Source organism: Canis aureus, chromosome 23 (genome assembly GCF_053574225.1).
Source record: "Canis aureus isolate CA01 chromosome 23, VMU_Caureus_v.1.0, whole genome shotgun sequence".
Taxonomy (NCBI): Eukaryota; Metazoa; Chordata; class Mammalia; order Carnivora; family Canidae; genus Canis; species Canis aureus.
This window is the reverse complement of record NC_135633.1, coordinates 4,266,385-4,290,798: the sequence shown is the minus strand read 5'-3', so window position 1 is coordinate 4,290,798 and position 24,414 is coordinate 4,266,385. Positions and strand designations below refer to the sequence as shown.

The 24,414-nt window shown below is 36.7% G+C and overlaps 1 long non-coding RNA gene across 1 annotated transcript; it reads left to right on the top strand.

Annotated features, from left to right (window-relative positions):
* The first annotated feature begins 805 nt into the window (after positions 1–805).
* LOC144295233 (uncharacterized) lies at positions 806–21,554 on the top strand. Its single transcript, XR_013362574.1, has 4 exons — positions 806–907; positions 3,723–3,865; positions 12,854–12,952; positions 21,251–21,554. It is a non-coding gene; the product is annotated as an uncharacterized LOC144295233 (long non-coding RNA).
* Positions 21,555–24,414: the final 2,860 nt, after the last annotated feature.

Below are 24,414 nucleotides of genomic sequence, written 5' to 3'. Positions count from 1 at the left end.
AAGTGGCAAGATTTCTTTCTTTTTGATGACTGGGGAATATCCCGTTGTGTATATATACCACTTCTTCTTTATCCATCCATCAGTCAATGGATATTTGGGCTCTTTCCATAGTTTGGTCATTGTTCATAAAGCTGCTACAAACATCAGGGCCCATGTACCCCTTCAAATCTGTATTTCTCTATCCTTTGGTAAATACCCAGTAGTGCAATTGTTAGATTATAAGGTAATTCTACTTTTAACTTTTTGAGGAAACTCCACACAGTTTTCCACATTTGTTGTACCAGTTCACATTCCCACCAACAGTGCAAAAGGGTTCCCCTTCCCCCCACATCCTCTACAACACCTGTTATTTCTTGTATTGTTCATTTTATCTATTCTGACAGGTATCAGCTAGTATCTCAGTGTGGTTTGATTTGTAATTTCCCTGATGAGGAGTGATATTGTGCATCTTTTCATGCATCTGTGAGCCATAGGAAATCTTCTTTGGAAAACTGTCTATTCATGCCTTCTGCCCATTTCTTTTTTTTTTATTTTAATTTTAATTTTTTAATTTTTATTATTTTTTTATTTTTATGTATTTTTATTTTTTTTTCTTCTGCCCATTTCTTAGCTGGATTATTTGTTTTTTGGGTGTTGAGTTTGATAAGTTCCTTATATATTTTGGATATTAACCCTTTATCAGATATGTCATTTACAAATATCTTCTCCCATTCTGTAGCTGCCTTTTAATTTTGTTGATTATTTCCTTCACTGTGCAGAAGCTTATCTTGATGATGTCACAATAGTTCATTTTTGCTTTGTTTCCCTTGCTTCTGGCAATATGTCTAGTAATGCTACAGCCATGGCCAAAGAAGTGATTGTCTGTGTTCTCTTCTAGGATTTTGATGGTTTTCTATCTCACATTCAGGTCTTTTATCCATTTTGAATTTACATTTGTGTGTGGTGTAAGAAAGTGATCCAGTTTCATTCTTCTGTGTGCTGCTGTCCAGTTTTTCCAGCACCATTTGCTGAAAAGACTGCCTTTTTTCTCTTGGATATTCTTTCCTGCTTTGTCAAAAATTGGTTGACCATATAGCTGTGGGTCTGTTTCTGGGTTCTCTTTTCTGCCCCATTGATCTAGGTGTCTGTTTTTGTTTGTTTGTTTGTTTTGTTTTGTTTTGTTTTTGTTTTTGTTTTTGTTTTTTTTAGGTGTCTGTTTTTGTGCCAGGACCACACTGATTTGATAATTATAACATCATGATATAGCTTGAAGTTGGAATCATGATGCCTCTAGCAGGTAGCATGCCCACTTATTAAGAGCTGTTAAAAGTAGACTCTAAAGCTATTCAACATGGTTTGAATCTCAATTCTGCTGCTTACTGGCTGCATGTAAAGAAAAAAAACAACTAAATCAACCTCTTCCTTAGATTCTTCACTTGAAAACTGAAAATGTTAATAGTATTTTCTTGTTATGGTTGTTATGAATATTGGATGAATAAATGCATGTTAAATAAATACTTAGAACAATAGAGAAGAAAAGTCTAGTTTTGACTGTGATTTCTATGAGATGTGTGTGTGTGTGTGTGTGTGCATGTGTGTGTGTAGTAGAGAACTGACTGATGGCTTTCAGACTGACTATTCAACTTAATAAATGTTGCTCTTATTTCTATATGAATAGAGATAACAAGTCTTATAAATCCTTCAAAAAAAAAATCCTTCCATAAATGTTCCACAATGACTAAGCTTATCACTATCTCAGGCTCAGAATTTACTAAGAAATTACTGAACTGAGTATATACGTAGCCTCTTACTGAGATGTCAATGAGCATGTAAGAATTTGTGTGTGTTCTGTGCATATATCTCTTGTGTGTGTGTGTGTGTGTGTTTGTAGAAGCAAAGGCTAGAAAAAGAAGAGAACATGCCCAATCATAGTCATCATGCAAATCTTTTTTTCTTTTTTAAAAGACTTTATTTGTTTATTCATGAGAGACAGATGGAGACACATAGACACAGGAAGAGGGAGAAGCAGGCTCCCTGCAGGGAACCCAATGCAGGACTCGATCCCAGGAACCTGGGATCATGACCTGAGCCAAAGGAAGATGCTCAACCACTGAGCCACCCAGGCGTCCTGCAAATATTTTTCAGATGTCTTCTAGAACTAGCAATGTAGGCCTTGAATTTACTTTTATTTTTTTAACCACATTCAACTGGGCTACCAGGACCGTTTTATCTTATACATCCTTAACATTTTTATGCAATAAAATTGTGGTATGAAGTCTCTCTCTCTCTCTCTCTCAGTAATGCTCAATAACCTTTTAAAATTAGAACGACAAAGGGAAAATCAAGTCTTAAAGATAAATAGCTAATATTTATTCAGGCATTCATTTTTAATGTGTATCTCTAGGTTTTCATCAGAGAATCATATTCATCCATGTCAAATTGAAATTAACCTTATTGTTGTCTCTAAAAATCAAAATTAAAAGGTTGATGTTATTCTTCGAGCAGGGCAAGTTTTGTGTTTAATTTTAATATTTTCAAATACATTTCATGCAAGAAGTCCAATATTTGAATACATGTAAAAAAAATAGAACATTTTCTTTTCATCTCAGGTGATAAGCATCTGTATCTTCCCTCCTACTCAACCTCCTCTACCCTCTTAAGGGACCTCTAACAACCTTGCATACAATCAGAAATTCAAAGAATTAAGTTTAAAAACATTCTTATAGCAAAGGGTGTCTGGGAGGCTTAGTCAGTTACTGGTCCAGCTCTTGATTCTGGCTCGGGTCATGAAATACGGCTCCATGCTGGGAGTAGAGCCTGCTTAAGTTCTCGTTCTCTCCCTCTCTTTTTGTCCTTCCACCTTCTCTCATACATATGTACTCTCTTTCTGAAGAAGAAGAAGAAGAAGAAGAAGAAGAAGAAGAAGAAGAAGAAGAAGAAGAAGAAGAAGAAATTCCTTATAGATCAATATTCTCATTTTCACATCTACATTTGTGAATAGAATGTTGCATAATCATCTTCGAGAAGGTATCCAATGTAGAAGTCTAAACGGAGTTTGAACAATTAAAATTAAAACAAAACAGAACAAATCAAAATAATTCCAACTTTAATCAAAAGAACTTCCTCAAATCATAAGAAGCAAAAGATGTTTGTATGTTTTAAAACTAATTAGTTTTTTGGTCATGCCGATAAAATTCCAGGGAATTTGCATTGTGGATCAATACTAAAAGTAGTAACAGTCAGAATCATTTCAAAGATAATTAGAACCTTCTTTTTCATCACTGTACAAAAGTGGTTGAATTATTCAGTATTTCATGATATTGTGGCCAAGTTTGGTGGGCTCTTTCATGGTGTTAGCCTTAGTGTATATTACATATCTAACCCATCTTTGATTTTGGATTTATAAGAGCAAAGATACTTTGTGGATCTTGAAAAATTGTATGTGTTCTAAAATCAATTGTTATGTGTTCCCTAAGCTGGAAGGTTATTTCCATCAGTTACAATCTTATCAGCAACTCTGACCCTGTGCAGGTATTTGCTACACTCCTTCATGAAGAAGCAATATGCATACAGTTATAACTTTGGTTTTTTTTCTTTACCCTTTGCAGATTATGAGAGGAGAACCCGTGTGTGTGTGTGTGTGTGTGTGTGTGTACTTATGCTTTTCTTTAAGATACTTCAGTCATTACAAGATAGTAGCAAATTTATCTTAAAATTTTTTAAAGATTTATTTACTTATTTAGGGAGCAGGAAGAGACAGAGAGAGAGAGAGAATCTCAAGCATGCTCCCTGCCGAGTGCAGAGCCTTATGCAAGGCTCATCTCAAGATCCTGCCTGAGATGATGACCGGAGCTGAAATTGAGAGTCAGATGTGAAACTGACCCAGGTGCCCCACAAATTTATTTTTTAGTGTGATCAATATTACAGCATATTCTTATATAATATAGTACATTTAACAGATTAGACATTTATGATGTATTTGTAATTTTTCATACATATGAACAGGAATTTTTTTTTTTTAGTTCACATTGGGACATAGTTGATCTTTAAGTATTTTCCTTTATCTACAATAATATTCCGCAGATGAAAATTTTTACGTAGTCTAACTGCTTGAACTTAAGTAGAAAACTGAGTTCCTTTTTTTCTTGATATATCTAGGACCTTAAATGTAGTGGATATTGGATATGTTGTGCCTGAAGTAGTTTGTAATGTAGTAGACCAAAGAGAAGGAAATGAAAAGGAAAATTAATGACAGACACATTTCCAAAATTACAAATTAATCATGCCTTGGAATTATATATTTCAGTTTACCTGTAAACTTAATTCCAGAATATAAAATGTATCTTATAGTATTTGAAGAGATCACCAACCAGAGCCCAAATGCATAATTGTCATTTTTAAATTAATTGATATGAAGTCCTAGAAATTTTACTGATACACTTTGCTTTGTAAGTGTTCTAATATTATTATTATTATTATTATTATTATTATTTTTTTTTTTTTTAATTCCTTGGCCAACCAAAAAGCTATAGTAATACTACTACTACTACTAATAATAATAATAATAATAACAATGATAATAATTATAATAGTGACGACAATTACATCACCCACAATAACAGAGACAATAACAACAGGAATAATTATTTAATTTATATATAGTTTCTGTGGTTAAAATATTTTATAGCGTATATTTTTACGATTATCACACAAAAAAAGAGGGCCACTGTTACACCCTTTTTCCAAACAAAGAAGGAGAATTTGGAGGGAGAGAAATAGAAGGAGAGGAGAAGGATGAAGAGGAGGAGAGAGAGATGAAGGAGGGAAAGGAGAATTATTATAAATAATTTATGATAAATAATTATAATAAATAGCTGTTATAAATAATTATAATTATTAAAAGTATTATAATAGGTAATGATTTAATAATTATTAAAATTTCATTGAACCAATTTCAAACTTAAAGTTGTAATACCAGTACAAAGAACACACATATATCTTTCATCCTGAGTTTCCATTCAAGCTTTGGCATTTGCCCCAGTGATGTTATCCAATCCAGCATCATGGGCACTGCCCCCAGTGCCATGCTTCTCTGGTATCCTTCCACCTGGAATACTTCCTCGCTCTCTCCTTGACTTTCTTAACATTGAATTTTTTTTATTTTTTTAAAGATTTTATTTATTTATTCATGAGACACACAGAGAGAAGCAGAGACACAGGCAGAGGGAGAAGCAGGCTCCATGCAGGGAGCCTGATGTGGGGTTGGATCCCCAGACTGGGGGTCACACCCTGAGCCAAAGGCAGATGCTCAACCAGTGAGCAACCTAGGCATCCTGACATTGACATTTTTGAAGGTATGAGGCAGTCATTTTATAGAATGTCCATCAATTTGTGTTCATCTGATACTTCCTCATGATTAGAAACCAGGTGGTATAAAATAAGATGTCGGAATAAATTTCATTTTAAGTCTTAAGACATGACATTAGGGAAGTTTTCATGGTCCATTTTCCCCTGAGCTATATACTGTCCATTATTGAAAGATAGCTCAATGTATAGAATGCAAAATGCCTCGAACCCTCACACAAAAGACATTTAGTAAAGCAGAGTATGACTGAAATGTAGTGGTTTCTATCCTAGGATTAAGTAGGCAAAGATTATGAGCTTAATTCTCACGTTGCCCCCGTAGCTGCCCCAGTCAGCACAATTCAGCCTAATAGACTTGAATAAGAATTCTCTGAGTCATGGGCTTATAAACATTTATGAAGCTCTATCAGCGTGCTCAACTCAGGCTTGGATTTTATTATATCCTGTCTTCTCTCACTGCGGCCACTCTGCAATGCAATGAAGATATTGTTTTATATTTCTACACTTGAGAAAATAGTTTATTTTTTAAAAAGATTTTATTTACTTATTCATGAGAGACACACAGAGAGGCAGAGACACAGGCAGAGGGAGAAACAGGTTCCTTGCAGGGAGCCCAATGGGGGACTCCCAGGGACCTTGGGATCACCCCCTGAGCCACTGAGCCACCTGGGGGGGGGGGCAGGTTTATTGTTTTAGAAAGTTTCCTCTAAACTGTCGGATTATATTTTTGCTGTCATTTCTAGAGATCCCCCCTCCCCAGTTCCTGAAAGTTCTGAGACACTGGTCAGAATATAACTTCAAAAATTACAGGGAAATCCTCCTCCATGTCTCTTTAGTTTGGTTAAACTCCAGTATTTATTTGGTTCAAAAGTTGCTGCTGGAATAGAATGGGGGATTAGTGGAAATTAACTCTGAGGCCCTTTACGGTTGGTTCAAAGTGGCGTTAACCAGGTTCCATATCACTTGTCTGCCATCTGAAGGCAGGCCTGGTGGGCCATTTTTTTTCCAGTCAAGTTATCACGAATATATTTCACATCGTAACGTTTCTCTCTTTCATACACACACCCACACACACAAATCTTTAATGACTTTTTCCTTTTCCTAAATCTACATTTTAACTCTGTCTGTATCCATCCCTGCACCCATCTACCCAATGTTCTACAATATTTCCTTCCTGCATCATTGAAAGGGGAAAACAATATGAATGAAGCATATGTCTAGGGTTGTGTGAGACCGAGCACCTCTGGTCTCTAGACTTTGACCTTTAGGATTCTACTCAAAGGAATGGGTCAGTGCACTTGTTCAACTTGCTTAGGTCAACACTAGTAGGTTAAATCCACCTGAAGCCACACAACTAACTAGTAGTATAGATGTAAACCAAGGTCTGACAGCCCTGAAGCCGTCAATCTTTGCACTTTTCCGTGTTGCCGAACAGAGGGGATATAAATTATAGATTTCTGTTAATACTTAAACTAGGTATTCATTAGTTCAAAAATGTAAAGATTTTTCCCTTCCAGGACATGCAAAGTTCTTCAGTTGTTATGATTTAAAAATAAGAATGGATTTCTGGGTTCTAAAACTTTCTCTTCCCTTCTGCCACTTCCCTTCCAAACTTCTCTCAATAAATATTTATTATAATTTACTCTGGGGAATTCAATGTCTCAGATGGTGATGCTAGAGCTGTGAGTTTGGTATACACTGTTCAAATTGCATGGATTTCATGAACTAAAAGCCATGTTTTTTTTTTTTTTTAATTTCAATCGTGAAAAATGTTGCAAATGAAAAATACGTTGTGAAACAAAAAGACAAAGTTGGAGACTTGCCTAAATATGTGTAACAGTCATGGCCAGAAAATCCTACTCTGAAGTCAAAGGCCAGCTTAGCTTGAAGTATGAAAACAAATATATTAGGTAAAAAGAAGAGAAAGGTAGGGAGGACAATACATATGAAAGCCTTGCATCTGTAAAGAGCACGTTGTGTTCTAAGAAATGAAAGGAGACCCCTATGGGTAAAGGGAAGCGGGGAGACAACCGAACCCATAGGAAACTATTGACAGTTTTAAAACAGGAGGCAATTTCATCAGAAGAAATATTTTTAAACTCCACTGTAAAAATGGGTCACCTACTCAGTATAAGTAGGAATAAAAATTGGTTGATCAGGGGTGCCTCAGTGGCTCAATCAGTTAAGTTGTGATTTCAGCTCCGGTCATGATCTCACTGGTCATGGGATCGAGCCCCAGGTCAGGCTTTGTTCTCAGGGAGGGGGTCTGCTTAGGATTCTCTCCCTCCCTCTCCCTCTGCCCCTCCCCACGCTCTCACGTGTTTTTTTTCTCTCTCTCTCTCTCTCTCAAATCAATACATCTTGAAAAAAAAAACGATATTTACATATATAATAAGTATGATATTTTAAAAACAGCATCTATTTTTTTCTGTTTATAATTTATCCTCAAATTTTAAATTAAGATATAATGGGCATAACATTTTATTAGTTTCAGATGTACAATAATATGATTCGGTATTTGTATATATTACAAAATGATCACAATAAATCTAGTTAATATACTTCACCATTATAAAATTTTATTTTCTTGTCCTGAGAACCTTAACATCTACTCTTTTAGTAACGTTCAAATATGCAGGATACTGTTATTAAACTAGCTATCAAGCTGTCTGTTACATTTCCATAACTTACTTGTTTCATAACTGGAAATTTGTACTTCTTCTTCCCCACACCCATTTCTCTCACTCTCCATTCCTCCTACTTGTGGTAACTGCCATTTTTTTCTCTGCATCTATGAATTCTTATTTATTTATTTTATGGATTCCACCTATAAGTGAGACCATTTGTCCTTTTATGTCTGACTTACTTCACTTGGCAAAATGCCCTCATGATCCATCCATATTGTTGCTAATGGCAATATTTCTTTTTTTATGGCTAAAAAATATTCATATTTAAATGGCCGTAACCCATTTACATCCCCACCAACAATGCACAAGTGTCCTCTTTTCTCCACATTTTCAACAACACTTACTATTTCCTGTCCTTTTGATAATAGCCATTCTAACACATATAGGGTAACATCTTATTGTGGTTTTGATTTGTATTTCCCTGATGATTCGTAATGCTGAGCACATTTTCATGAGTATATTGGGCATCTGTATGTCTTCTCTGAAAATACATCTACTCAGATCCTCTGCCTATTTTTAAATTAGATTGTTCTGTTTTGATTTTTGCTATTGAGTTGCGTGAGTTTTTTTTTTTAATATATTTTGGGTATTAACCTCTCATCAGATATATGATTTGCAAAAAGTATTTTAGAGCCATATTTTCCAGAGAAAATTCTTTTAATACTTGGAAAAATGTGCCTCTTCTTATATAATATGGATGGTGCTGTCACTAATGTTTCAACTTTTATTATTTGTAGCCTTTTCCAAATGGCTTAATAAAATGAAATTATATAATATCCACAGGTTTTGACATTATTGTTTACTTTTCTTCCTCTTCTTGATATTTGGTAAGCTGAGTAAAAACATTGACCATAGCTTCTTAAATTGACCCAAGTAGCCATTTTTGACATGAGGTAATTCTTTAAATCCACTGGATATTGAGTTATTTTTTATTTTTGCTTTTCCATAAATGACTTATATACTTCTTAAACATATAGAAACTAAACTTTCATTTTTGAATATTTGGAAACTATTGGTAACCTGAGAGAACGACTCTTACACATACAAGTATTCATAATAGCAGTATTTAGAGAGAGAGAAATAACTTTAAATATGCACAGCGCAAATAATTTTTATCAAATGCAAATATTTGAACTAAAAAGAATACAGTATTTAATTTCTAAAAGTATACTAAAATATATTTCCATATCATTAGTCTTAACTTCCATCATTCCTTTAATGGCTACATAGAATTCTTTCCATTGCTTTTCTCTAATTTTCCCATCGCTTTTCATCTCTTGTAACTTTCTTCTTTTGCTACAGGGAACCTTTCTATAAATCATTGTCTTGAAAGTTTCTTGTTGATGAGAAAAGTATAGTATATACTGAGGAAAAAGTAGGAAGTATTAAGAATTAAGAACTCTGGAAAACTTAGGTGTCTTGTGTAGTCTTAGAATATTCAGTTACTAACTTCTCAAGTTTAGTAGATACTAGCGTACTGGGATAAGTAAGGTGCACAAAGATTTGTTTGAAAAATTATTTATATTAGCATTATGTTATAGTATTGAAAGGACATTAAATATTTATTTAAAAGAAGGCAGATTAAATTAAAACGTATATTCACACAATGCATTATATTAAGCAGTCGTTAAATGAAGTATTGAAAATAAAATGTTGGGAAGCTTGGGAAATGTTCCAACATTAATTTCTCAAAGTAAATTTGATTCTTTCTAAACAGTGTATAAATGGTGGTAAAACATATATACAAAAAAAAATGAGAAGAAAGAAACAGTGATTTTTTCTTATATCTGGATTGAAGTTTTATATACAATTTTAATTTTTAACAATTTTTTTTCAAATTGTGTTACTGGAAGCATATTATTTAACAACAAACTATTGATAATTAAATGAAAGAGCCTTTCAAGAGATGAGTCTGTATGGAATCCTTTTAGATTTTGTAGAAAATTAAGAAATAGTGTTAAATGATGTATTTGTACTTTCTCTCTCCTTGGTACTAAAAACAACTCAGTCCTCCCTCCAAATTTTGTCACAAGCACATGTCAACAGAGCATGCATAGCATCACTCAACAAATAGCCCTGTTGTTCTATGAGAATTTGTTTTTCGTGACACCCTATTCAGATATCGTGGAAACTTGCATCATGAAAAATACCTTTTGGAGCAAACAATTTCAGTCCACTTCCTTTTCTAATACTAGTAGATTGACATGTTCTCATTATACAGTAGAAAGATTTAAAAACTGTTGTCATTGATTTGAAAGCCAAAGGTGTTTTCACAAAAGGTTGATAATTTCTCTTAAATTTCTTATGAGAAAATGGTTTTAGGAGCTTCATTTTAATTTTTGCTAGATACAATCTGAAATTTCAAAACCTAAAAAATAAATGGCACGACATGTTCACATAAAATATGTTCTTACTGCCATGATGATAACAAGAAAACTTCTAACTCCCTGTTAACTCAAAGTCAAGCCTCTGTCTTCTGTCCTTTTGTATAACACTATTTGTCGGTTTTGAAATTAGTTTTATATTCTCATGTATAACTTTGTTAAATAAGCCTCTGGCCATAAAATAATGTTTATCTGAGGTGTAATTCTATTCAGTTCTTGGTAAAATCTTATATATATTCTTATGAAGTGAAGAGGGAAACAACGTGCCAAAAATAATTCAGAGCAAGAAGAAACGTTCCACGGAATATTAACTGCACCACTAGTTTATGTCATCACATAATTCCTTAATTCCCACATCATTCCACGTAATTTCCTCAACTTATAATTCATTGTTGCCTGTGCAGATAGCAGATAACATGGTAGGTTACACTGTATTTCCTTCATTATTATATTTTTAATGAAGAAAGGCCATATGCAAGGATGTTAGGAGCCTGGGATGGTTAAGGCATTCTCTCATTCTGCTTCACTGTTAACAAGGTCAGGTCTACTGAAGAGAATGGCGCTGATCCACTAAGAATAAAGTGGAATCTTAAAGTCTAATTAATAATAAGAATGTCAACACCAGGGCAGCCAGGGTGGCTCAGCAGTTAGCGCCGCCTTCAGCCCAGGGCCTGATCCTGGAGACCCGGGATCCAGTCCCACGTCGGGCTCCCTGCATGGGGCCTGCTTCTCCCTCTGCCTGTGTCTCTGCCTCTCTCTCTCTCTCTCTCTCTCTCTCTCTCTCTCTGTGTGTGTGTGTCTCTCATGAATAAATAAATAAAATCTTAATAAAAAAGAATGTCAATAAAACAGGAGAATGTCATGAAAAACAGTAACAGTAATAATTAACATCTTAACATTTGATAGTAACTGTATTAAAAGTGCAAATTGTGATTGTTAATCCTCACAGCATTTTTAGGAATACTATTAACAGGTTAAATTATTTAACAGGTTAAAAAACAACATACAAAACACCCCCCAGGGGGGTTAGAGAGATTATGTAATTTGCGAGTACATACCTGGTAAATGGTGGAAACAAGATTTGAATCTATTTGTCTGACTGAAGAATCATCATCAACAACCACTGGTTATCCAAATAAGTAGGAATAAGTACAAAAGGAAGAAAATTACAGATCTAGGAGTTGGAAGAAATCATTAGGGAGACGACAAAAAAAGATCAATATGGATACTTTTATGAAGAGAAGCAAGATAGAATCAGAACTAAGAAGCAGGGCAAATTCCTGAATGAAGAATAAGAAATCCAATGAAAGATCCAAAACTATTATCATAAACATATTGGATATGAATATGTGTTGACCACAGGACCTGGTTAGATAAATTCACCATCAAGGCTCTTGCTTTCTAGTAGAGAAGCTAAAGCAAACTTGGAAACAACAGTTTATTTAATTTGTTTGAAGACTATTAATTATTTATTTATTTATTCATTCATTCATTCATTCATTCATTCGAGAAACAGAGAGAGAAAGGCAGAGACATAGGCAGAGGGAGAAGCAAGCTCCATGCAGGGAGCCCGATGTGGGACTTGGTCCTGGGTCTCCACGATTACGCCCTGGGCCAAAGGCAGATGCTCAACTGCTGCGCCACCCAGACGTCCCAGGAAACAGCAGTAAAGTGTTTACGTATATAGTGAGAAGTGATGGAGTAAAGAATGTGTCCATTTAGTGTTTGTCCATCTTTGTGTATATATAAAAATTACTAGAAGTGCATTTCTCCATTTCATTTTAATGGTAAAAAGGAATTAAGTGTCAATACTATTTTATTCATTGGACTATAACCCAATGTATAAAATACATTTCCATGAGTCAAAACTAATGTAAAGAAATAACTGAATGAACACAAAAGTGGTGGAGAAGAGACAAATCTTCCTTGCAAACTCCAAGTAATTTATGCAGGTACTCAACACCTAGAGCAAAATCCCTCACTCTTTATATGTAGGATGCACAGAGTGACTTCCTTCGAAAGAGAAAAGTATGAGAAGGGGTAAAAGGACTTTAGTGTGGAGAAACTTGACAAACACCCATTTCACCAGGTGATCAAAATGAACAGTGACGTCATGTAGATAGTACTTGCCCCTGTTGATCTGATACGATGACAACGGCCCTTCTCTGTTCTTCCTCCCCCAAACCTATAACTTCAGTCTTATCATGGGGAAAAAAAAAATGAATCATTCTCCACTTGAGCAGCATTCTACAAAATCCTTGACCAATATATCTCGAAATTATCAAGGTGATCAAAAATATGTAAGCCTGTAAGAAGTCTAAGGAGACATGACATAAGAGTAATGTAGTATCCTGGATAAGGAAAAAGGGACATTCAGCAAAGATTGAGAATATATCGATGCTGTGTGGACACTAACGCACAGGATCCTTCTCTACCCAGGTCAAAAGTAGCCAAATGCTATGGTGCAATGTCTAGGTCATTAACTCCACTTCATTTCACCATGAAGGCATTTTATCATCTCCCATCACCACAAGAAGGGTGAGTACCATACAGTAAGATACTTTGAGGGAGAAAGAGATCCTACTCACATAGCTTTTATCACAGTTTATTGTTATAATTGTTCGATTCTGATATGGTTGTTGCTTCTCTCTTATGATGCCTAATTTTTAAAGTAAACTTCATCACAGGTATGTATGTATAGTACCCTAGCTTGGTACTCTTTGGGGTATCAGCCATCCACTGAGGACGGCTTGACGTGAAAAACACTTACAACCTGGGGCACCCTGGTGGCTCAGTCGGTTAGGCCTCTGCCTTTGGCTCAGGGGATGATCCTGGAGTCCTGGGAAGGAGGCCTGTGACTGGGACCTTCTTGCACCGCAGGGAATCTGCCTCTCCCTCGGTCCCTCTCTGATGATGCACGCACACATGCTCTCTTTTTCACAAATAAATAAAGTCCTTAAAAAAAAAAAAGGAGAAAAAGAAAAATACTTACAACCAGTGTATACAGAAAGTGATTAACTTGGATGCATGTGAATGTGGCCAAAGACTGGGAGGCATCACTAAAAACAGCTATTGCCATACTATTAGAAGAATTTAATTTGCAATTTACATTACTGCTATTATAATATTATTAGAGGATAAATAAAATTTAAAGAGAAGAATTGGGATTGTTTTCTCAAGCTTCCTATGTGAAAGAAACAAAGTAGAATAAAACTGTCCCTTTGCTGTTACTGTGATTTGATTCCATTTTTTTAATATGCCCCTTGGGTAGTGTTGGTTTTTGGGTGGAAGGTCTAGGGAGACTGGAGAGGGTGAGTGTGTATTTAATCCTCCTGAATTCTTTGTTCTCTGAGATCACCTGTAGATTGGGACTATGGTGGGGGAGGGTTTGGGGCACTCATTAAATTTTAGTTAAAGTCGATGGGGTTTTTTGACTCTTGTTAACATTTTGTTTTCTACCTGTCTTCCATAGTTTATCTCTTTGTAGGCATCCCAAAGTTTTAAACTGTTTTATCCAAACTGAAATCTTTTTTTTTAAGTCCTCTTTTTCCACTGTCTTCTCTCATTTCCGTTGAATTCTCTAAATTATAGAGTCTCTAACTCTTTTGTTCTCCCACTTGGTTCTCACTTTCTGAAAACTTTTGCTCATTGCTATCACCACTTTAGTTTATCCCTTTGTTACCCCATCTGATTTTTGGCCATTTGCTTGTTTTTAATAGAGCAGTTTAGGTTTACGTAAAGGGATATATTCATAACAATCAATGAACCTAACTTACATGTCATTATTACCCCAAATCCATGGTTTTCATTGGGGTTCATTTTTGGTGTTGTGCATTCTAAGGGTTTTGACAAATGTGTGTGGACATTACACGTATCTGCCACTCTAGTATTATACATACGGAATTATAAAGACAGTGCCACGCTATCTTTCTGTTCTTTGCCTATTCATTCTCCCCTCCCCCTTAACCATTGGCAACCACTGATTGTTTTACTGTCTCCATAGTTTTGCCTTTTCCAGAAGGTCAAACACTTAGAATCATTCAATATGCATATTTTTCAGATTGGTTTCTTTCACCTAGTTATATGTATTTACATTTCCTCCATGTCTTTTCATGGCTTGATGGCTCATTTCATTTTAGTACTAGATGATATTTTATCCTCTGGACCTATCCCAATTTATTTATCCATTTCCCTACTGAAGGGCAACTTCGTTGCTTCCAAGTTTGGGCAATTACCAAACACCAAGGAGCAGTATTTTGTGGGCACATAAGTCTTATCTCTCTTGAGTAGCAGTTACTTTTGAGTAAATGCCAACCAGCATGATTGTTGTGAAATCATATAGGAAGAATATGTTTAGACACGGAAGAAACTGCCCGACTGTCCTCCTAAGCGGCTGCACCATTTTGCATTCTCACCAGCAATGAATCGGAATTCCTGTTGCTCCACATCCTTGTTAGCATTTGGTATTGTCAGTGCTTTGGATTTGGGGCCAATCTAAGAGATATGTAGTGATACCTCATTGTTGTTTTAATTTGCAATTCCATAGTGATATATAATGTTAAACATCTTTTCACATGCTTGCTTTCTGCCATCTGTAGATCTTCTTTAATAAAGTGTTGGTGGAAGCCTTTAGCTCATTTAAAAAAAATCTAGTTCTTTATTCTCTTACTATTGAGTTTTAAAAGTTCACTCTGTATTTTGGATGATAGTCCTTTATCAGATGTGTCTTTTGCAAATATTTACTCTCAGTCTGTAGCTTATCTCCACATTCTCTTGAAAATGCCTTTTGCAGAGTAGAAGATTTTAATTTTAATGAATTCCAGCTCATCAATTATTTATTTCATGCATTGCAACTTTGATATTGCATCTAAAAAGTCATCACTATAGGCAAGGTCATCTCGATCTTCTTGTGTCCTATACTCTAGGAGTTTTTATAGTTTTAAATTTTATAGTTAGGTCTAGAATTGACTTTGATTTAGTTTTTTTTAAAGGTTAGAGGGTCACTGCCTAGATTGTTTGTTTGTTTATTTATTGCATTGAAAATTCAGTTGTTTGAGAACCATTTATTTAAAAGACTATCTGTTTTCCATTGTATTGCCTTTCCTTCTTTGTCAAAGATCAGTTGAGCATATTTAAATGAGTCTGTTTCGGGGCTATTTTGTCCCATTGGTCTATTCTTTAAGTAATATCACCATGTTTTGATTACATAAGTTTTTATTAAGCATGAAGTTGGGTAGTGCCAAGACTTTTTTTTTAATACTCTTTATCATTGTTCCAATTTTTAATTGGTTTTATCCCAATTCTGCCCTCACAAGGTTGCCACATCATATCTTGCTTTAAAAATCTGCAAGGGCTCCCATGGATTTTTCAACTAAGTCACATTGTGTAGTTCAGTTTTTGAACTCCCCGCTTACCCTTGTAGCATATTTTCCATGACTACTCTACTACCCTATGGTACCAACCAAACTAGCTGAATTCTTATTCTTGAAACCCTTTGACAAAAGTGGGATGTCTTTGCTTATCTTAGTCCCTTTACTGGATTGTCCTTTTTCACTCTTTATGTAATCCTTCCAAATTCCATCTCTCCTTAAATAATCAAGATACACATTTCTTTTGTTTATCACGAATAGGTTTGATAACTATGATTTCACTCAAAATACCAATATACTTATATCTCCTTTTACAATCTGAAGCTTCTTTGTAGTAATTTCTGTAAAAAATTAGAGTGCACACACTGAACACAAAGGCAACTCTTGCTCATTTTTATATCCCCAACAACACTATTTCAGTGCCTTCTTTTGCTTGCTGTTTTTTTTTTAAGATTTTATTTATTCATGAGAGACGCAGAGAGACAGAGGCAAAGACACAGGCAGAGGAGCCTGACATGGGACTCCATCCCAGGACCCAAGGATCACACCCTGGACTGAAGGAGGCACTAAACCGCTGAGCCACCCAGGCTGCCCTTGTTTGCTGTTTTAAATTAAAGGCCAACTCCAGAAATGTTGAAAATTTAAAAATGAGTGGACAGAAGAAACTTTTATCTCCAATTTAATGTCCTCTGAATTCAGGGGATGGATGTAATGTGAGATAAAAAGCAGAGATTCTGATAGAAGGAAGGAAAGTCTCAAAAATAGAATGGGGGGGAAGACCTATGACCTTTTTAGAGTCTATGATTAAGTTAACTTAGAAGAAGGCTCATAGAATAGCTTTAATTTATTTTTTAACCCCAAGCCAAGAAGTTTGTGATAACTAAATTATAATATGTTAGTGAACTAATGTACTTTAGTTTCTCTAGTTTCCTTGAGGTTTGGTTTGGAATTATTTGTATTAGTCTTTTTTTTTTTTTTCTTAACAATGACCCTTGATTTTAAATTTAATCAGTTATTATTTTTCTAAGAATGCTTATATACTAACACATTTTATTTATTAAAACAATAAATGTAAAACAGGCAAAGGATACTTTATTCAAGGCTATTACAATAGGAGACACAGGCCAGAACTAAAGTCTGAATTTCACTCAGCTGAAATCAAGAGGCTGAGCTAGTAGAAAAGTACTGGAGAACTTTGGGAAATGTCTGCCAGTGGAAGGTGTGGAGCATATTGAGTTATTCCTAAATTCACAAATGTTTTGCTGTGATTAAGCCATGTGTTTGCTAACTGCTGTCTATCAAAGTTAGGTTTCTATTATCCCACAGGGCCTCTGAGATAGGGTGATGATATCTTGCTTGAGGATTATTATTTCAGAGGGATGACTCTCAGGTCCTGGATTAACAAAGACATCCCTGAGTCTTAAAACTGGCAAGAGTCTTTTAAGAAAGTTTGGCATATGTCTCAAAGGGGCAGGGAAACAATTTACAATCATTAAGTTTTCTATAGTACGTGCTTGAAGAAAAAGGAAGTCAGGGGCCTAGAATCAGAAGGAAGCCTAGCTAAAGTTTATTTAAGCGATGGGAGACATTACTTTTCTTCTATCGAAGGCGGAGGACACACCCTCTGATGCTGGGAATATGCCTTCTTTTTGCCACACGCTATTTTCCACAGGACCCAGAATTAATTATTAAAAGTATTCAAAGTTAAAAATAAATAAATAAAAGTATTCAAAGCTAAGATAAAATGACCCCTTAATATATTGCAGAGTCTTTCCTTTGGTGTTTGCAATAAATCCAGAATGTGCATGCTACTATTATCCCAACCTTTGAAAGGAATCTTTTCATATGTTACAACACGAGTAAAACTTGAAGATTTGGTGCCAAGTGGCACGAGTTAGTCACAGATGCCCAAGTATTTCATGATGCCCCTTAAATGAGGTATCTAAAATAGTGGAGCTCTTAGAAGCAGAATTAGCATGGTGGGTGCCAGGAGCTGCAGGCAGGAGGAATGGGGAGTTGCCGTCACTGATTATAGAGGTTCAGTCATGCAAGATGAAACAGCCTAGAGATCTGCTGGGCAACCACGTGCGTATAGTTAACAATACTGTATTCAACACTTACAAATTTATTAGGAGAGCGAGCAGTTTTCATAATGATGTGTTTTTTTAATCACAATTAAAAAAAAATAAAAACAAATCAGCTCAGGGAGAGGTTGAAATATGGATATTTGCCTAAAGTGAAGAATCTAATAAGTCAGATTCCAACCCCAGCAGCCTACAACAAAGCCAATAAAACACTTAGCCATCAGTTTTATTTGACGTCTGTTATCCCTAAGGGTTTTGGGGCACTCAGAATAAGAAGGGTGGGATTGGGGAGGTGCGAGGTCACCTCAATAATCAAAACATGAGGGATAACTGAGAGTCCCAATCAATGCTATGACATCACTTAACTGCTCTCTGTCCCGGAGTGTATCGTGAACATTTCTGGGACTCATTCTTCTCATCTACACAAAGGTAAAGTGAGACTTTCTTTCCACTGGGCTCTACTAAGTTTAGGATTAGACCGTCCAAAGCAAAGTATTCCTAGGCTTTATGAATAGTAATAATTAGTATTCTAACTGTGGAACCCCAGTTCTGTGTTGATGTCAACCTTCATCCTTCACACCACTGCAAGCCCCTGCCATAGGAGATACTTAAGGAAAAGAGAAAACCTAAGCACAAACAAACCTTCAAGGTTAGTCATCAAATCCAAACACCCTCAGAAGCAGGTATGCAAGGATCCTTTACCTCTGCCTTTCCTTAGAAGAACATTATCCGAAAGAAACAGAATGACGGCCACAACTGTAGCTTCCAATTTATTAGTAGCCACGGGTCTAAAAACACTAAATAGCTGAAATTAACCTAACACTACACTTTATTTAACCCAATATCCAAAATATTGTCATTTCAACGTGTAGTCAATGTAAATATTAATGAGGAGCAGCTGGTTAGCTCAGTCAGTGGAGCATCTGACTCTTGATCTCTGGGTCATGAGTTCAAGTCCCACACTGGGTGTAAAGATTACTTAAAAATATATAAACAAACAAGAATTATGAATGCAATTTTCTGAGTCATTAAAGCTGGTATGTCCTATTAGACTAACGGGACATTTCAATTTGAATGCTAAATTTCTATCTACTTGATCGGCATTTAAATTTCATTCAAGTTGAAAAAGGCAATTCAGATCTCCAAGTTGCTGCAAAGATGCTTACGTGTGTCCAACAGTTTTATAACTTAAATTCAGGAAAATTAAACACAGTTTAAAATCCAGTTCCTCATTGGCCCTAGCTAAATTGCAAAATAACGTGTGCCTGGTGGCGACACGTGGCTCTGAGCCCCGTGTTGTCATTCCTGCTGCCACTGAGATGTTTCAGTGTGTGTGAAGAGGGGGATACCACAGACACAGTCCACATCTATTCATTACACAGTCTGGGGCATTCTGATCAAGAGAAGACAGGAGAGAGGCCCAATGCAGCCTAGCGAATGCTCAAGTCCATGTTGGACTTCATTTAGTCCAAACAGTTTATTTTATAAGTGAAGTAAGGGAGAAAGCAACTTGCCTGAGAGCACAGTTAATGACTGTCTGGCTGAGGGAATAATACTTCCAGGAGTTCTGAGGCCCAGACCATTGCCTGCAGGACACAGAGCTAACAGCTGCTCCTGAAGAGTAGCCCTTGGCAAGAGCCCCTGGAAGAGAAGTTTTTCGAAACATTTAAGTAAATAGGTGTTCCAAGATTAAGCTTTGTGGGAAAGCCTCTCTATTAGGCTAAATATTTGAAAGCACACCTATACCCCACTCTGAACTGACTCTTCCAATCCTGCCACTGGTTGAGACAAGAAAAAAAAAAAAAAAAGAACTTTGTGATGGAAAAAAAAAAAAAATCTGTCACTGCAATACCAGTGCCACTCCTGGATGTTGTAACTATTCTGATGAGTCAAGGCTTGAGTGGAAAATAAATCGTAGTGGTCAAGTCAATATTTTTTTTCTCCTACCTTCAGAAAAAAGATGAAGACCCAGGACTAGAAACTTGTAAAATAACACCTATTATGATTCCTATGCCATACCTTTCAATTTAAAGACCTAAAGGTTGGGATTAATTGCAGATAAAAGGGTCTAAGGAAATTTGCAGTGCTCCTTTTATTAAATGAAAGAATGTTCCATAGGGAGAGAATTATGATGGTGTTTGGAGTAGATCTATTTATCTCAAAGTCATTTACATTAATGATCAGAAATATCTCTTGTTTCACAACTCTTAGAAGGAGCGATCCATATATTTGATTTTGCCAACATCCTAGCAGTAAGACTTCATCACATTTCCTTGGTGGGAATGGGGCAAATAATCTTCTGGGGGACCATGAGTTTCCCATTGTAGTGCAATTTGTGCACACATGGATTTGCTCGAGATACGGTCCACTCCTTTCTTAAAATTAAAGTGTTTAGACAATAGAATAGTTATTTAAGGAAAAAAAACAAGCTATTAATTTATTCTTGGCAATATAACTGTGTGAACCAAAATACTGCACATAGCAATTGCAGTCCTTTTGAATTAATTTTATTACTATAAAAATACTTATATTTTTTATGCACGGGATGAGAACTAGCAAATTTGGGAAATCTCAGTGTATTGTGTCAGTCTGCATAAGTCTGAAACAGATATTTTTACTGCAGGACTAGACTTGCCAAGACAATAGGGATGCTTCTACTCACTGGTCATAACATAGTTTCAATTAGAAAAGCTGAAAAATGCTGCCATTTTATTTCTTTAAGATTCATTAAAGGGATTGTGTTTGTGTCATAGATTGGTCTGTTAGTGAAGCATAAGCATGACCGTAATCCCTTATGTATGTTTCCATAAAATAATATTAATATGAAATAATTGGGGATTACTCGGGACAGGTGATTTTGGGATAAAATTAATTTATGCAAATAATTCAAAAAATGTTATTTGGTACATTATTTCATTGAACACCAGTGCTTCAAATTTGAATAGATATCATGTGATTTAATTTCAAAGTTAAGGATTTTATAATGCACACCAAAAGAAATAATTTTATTTTTATTTTATTTTTATTTTTTTTAAGATTTTATTTATTTATTCATGAGAGACACAGATAGAAAGAGAGAGAGAGAGGCAGAGACACAGATAGAGGAGAAGCAGGCTTTATGCAGTAAACCTGAAACGGTACTCGATCCTGGAACTCCAGGATCATGCCCTGGGCCGAGGGCAGGCGCCAAACCACTGAGCCACCCAAAATGAATTTTATAATGCACTCCATTAAATGTGTCTGATATATAAAATACATACTTTGGTTTGGTCTTCATTCTCAATGCTGCAACTATATTATATTTTAAATCACCCATATTTATATCTAGTTGTTGAAACTAATTCTATTTTTCATTCATCATTTTTCCAATTTTCTTTTCTCAGGTCTTTATAGTGTGATCACAATGGGAGACAATGAGACCTTTCAGGTTGAATCCAGCACGGGAAGAAAACCACACACCTACTACCATGTTTGACTCTAAAGATGTAATATTAGGTTTCAATAGGGCCTAATGGGGATCCCTGGGTGGCGCAGCGGTTTGGCGCCTGCCTTTGGCCCAGGGCGCGATCCTGGAGACCCGGGATCGAATCCCACATCGGGCTCCCGGTGCATGGAGCCTGCTTCTCCCTCTGCCTGTGTCTCTGCCTCTCTCTCTCTCTCTGTGACTATCATAAATAAATAAAAATTTAAAAAAAATTTAAAAAAAATTAAAAAAAAAAATAGGGCCTAATGGCACTAAATGTGAAACTGTGGCATACACATCCGCACAATGCTAACGGGTGCCACCCTGAAACGTTCTGTTCATACAAAATATAAACTACCTAAACACTCTACTTTCAAGTATAGGAAGGCAAATGTGTTTTGGATGTGCAGTACCCAAGCACTTCTCTGGAAGCAGCAGCCAGCCTTTTAGGGCTTTGTGAATGTGAGCCGCAAGACACAGGAATGGGTGACAACAGGCTCAGCAGCCTGCTCATCCCTACACCCACTGCAAGGAAGCTGTTGAAATATAAGGAAAGCAGGATGTGATTCTGTAGTATTTTTCCTAGAAAGTAAATATGACCTATATTATAGAGATATCATATTATTTCATACTAAAAGATTTTTTTTACTTAACAATGATAGAATTTTTTTAAATGTGAAGCAGAACCCTATTTTATTATTTTATTTTATTTTTTTATATTTTATTTTTTTATATTTTATTTTATTTTATTTTAATTTTATTTTATTGCACAAAGGAAATGTGATCATTTTAATCCTAGGACTTTCGGCGATTCAAGGTTATAGTGCTACCCTGCGTGAACTTGAGGAAGAAGGAATAATGATGGCACTGAATGGATTCAGAACGAGAGCTTCAGGAGAGTTCACAAATTCGAACTAGTCTGCTGAAACTGTTGATGCTTGAAGAGAAATCGGGTTACATGTCTAAAGAAATGAAGCGGAGAACCAAAGTAAATTAACCGTTCGGTCTCTTGGTCTCGAGCTGGCTGCCAAGGGAGATTTCAAAAACATGAATGGATCCAGGATCTCACTATCATATCGCAGAGTTACAGAAGTGCCCCAGTGATTCAGGGAACAGCACTACAGGGTTAACAAGAAGGAGATATGAAATACTCTGCTGTTTAAAGGAAGTGCAATTTTAGGGTGCAAAGGGAAGGGGAAGACATAGGGCTTCAAATAAGAGGGGGGCACCGGTGCTGTACTTCGAAAGGTGGGCATGTCTTTGACAGAGTGAGCAAATGTGCGGAGGCAGGGAATTTTAGGGTTACGCTCAGCACGGCTAGAACCCGCAGTGCACGAGGGGGGACGGTGAGAAAGCCCAGGAAAAAGAGAATCTGACTAGTGGAGGACCTTGGGACATGGGCTAAGGGAGGAGGACTAATTAGGGAGACCACAGAGGTTTGTCAAACCTTGTGTGTGACTGAGCGGCATGGCCAGAACATTGATTTTTTTTTTCTTAAAGATTTTTTTTATGTATTAGAGAGAGAGAGAGAGAGAATGCAAGGCAGTGGGAGGGAGAAAAGAGGAGAGGGAAAGGGACAAGCAGACGCATGCTGACCAGGGAGCCCACCTGGGGGCTCGATCTCAGAACACCCAGGTGGCCCGGCCACAACACCGAGTTTAGGAATAAGGACAGTATGTCTCTGCCTCTCTCTCTCTCTCTCTCTCTCTGTGTGTGACTATCATAAATAAATAAAAATTAAAAAAAAAAAAAAGGAATAAGGACAGTTCGTGTGCAAGCCACCTGCACCCCTGCACAGGGCTCTAACTCAGAGCTTCTGCAGTCACTATCTCAAAAACCGTAGTCATTTTATCTTTGTTTTGTAGGAGAAATTTAATGAGATAATGGAACATATGAGGACACCTAGGTGGCTCAGCGGTTGAGCATCTGCCTTCGGCCCAGGGTGTGACCCCGGGGTCCTGGGATCGAGTCCCCTGTCGGGCTCCCTGCAGGGAGCCTGCTTCTCCCTCTGCCTGTGTCTCTGCCTCTCTCTCTCTCTCTCTCTCAGTCTGTGTCTCTCATGAATAAATAAATAAAATCTTTAAAAAAAGAGAGAGACAATGGAACATATGTGGTGGAGAGAAAACATATTTGCAGTATGCACCCTGCTTACCATCCCTTGTGAAGCCCCATGAATGCAAAACTCCGATTGACCTATTGATTGACCCAGGCCTCCCGGCAGCTCAGCCAGTATGAAAGCTAGCATGAGATAAGCATGTTGTGTCTGGGTGGCCGCTCAGAAGGGGGTACGGGCAGCCCCGAGGGGCCACACTTTGCATTTAAACTAGAATATGTTCGTGGGGCACAAGAGAGAAAGTAACTGTCTTCAGACCCCTGCACAACCAGGCAATCCTACCGTCGCCTTTCCTACTCATTCATTCTACTCTGTAGTAGCCAATCACTGAAGCTGAAGAGGAGGATACAGAAACAAACGGGGAAGACAGGACAACCCACAGGACCACTTCCTCTCCCCAGTAGAGCTTATAGGTAGGATGTTCATGTATCAATAATTAAATGAAAGTGAAAACAGCCGATTTAGTTTTGTCAGTTTTGGCAAACACACCTCTCCTGGCACAGTATTCAGTAACAGATGCTCCACCTTCCCCTGCCCTGACACATTTTATATTTTAAAGAGGTCAAAGCTCCAATGAGCTTCCTAGGGTGGGGGTTCATTGGTGGAGATGACTGTAGTTTCTAGACCACTGAACTTTAATAGCAGCTAAGTGGGACGGACTCCAGACACTTGGTTTGTTGCGTAACTACAGGTGTGTTAGGTCCTCCTGGGAGACTTGGGAGGATTGCTTTTTACCACTTAACTAATGCTGGCGGAACCCAAACCCAGTTTCTAGGGAGGGTAGTTCCTCCCGAGTAGGATGGTAGCTGGCCTACTTGCTTTGTATTGAGCATGATAGAGCGGCAGACTCAGGTCAGCTCTTCTGTCCCTAAAAAACCATGATAGAGGAAGGAAGAGAAGGAAGAGGAGCCCCGGGACACCTGCAACACAGAGGTAAGAGGTAGCATTTCTTAGGTGTCCGCTCTTTCCCA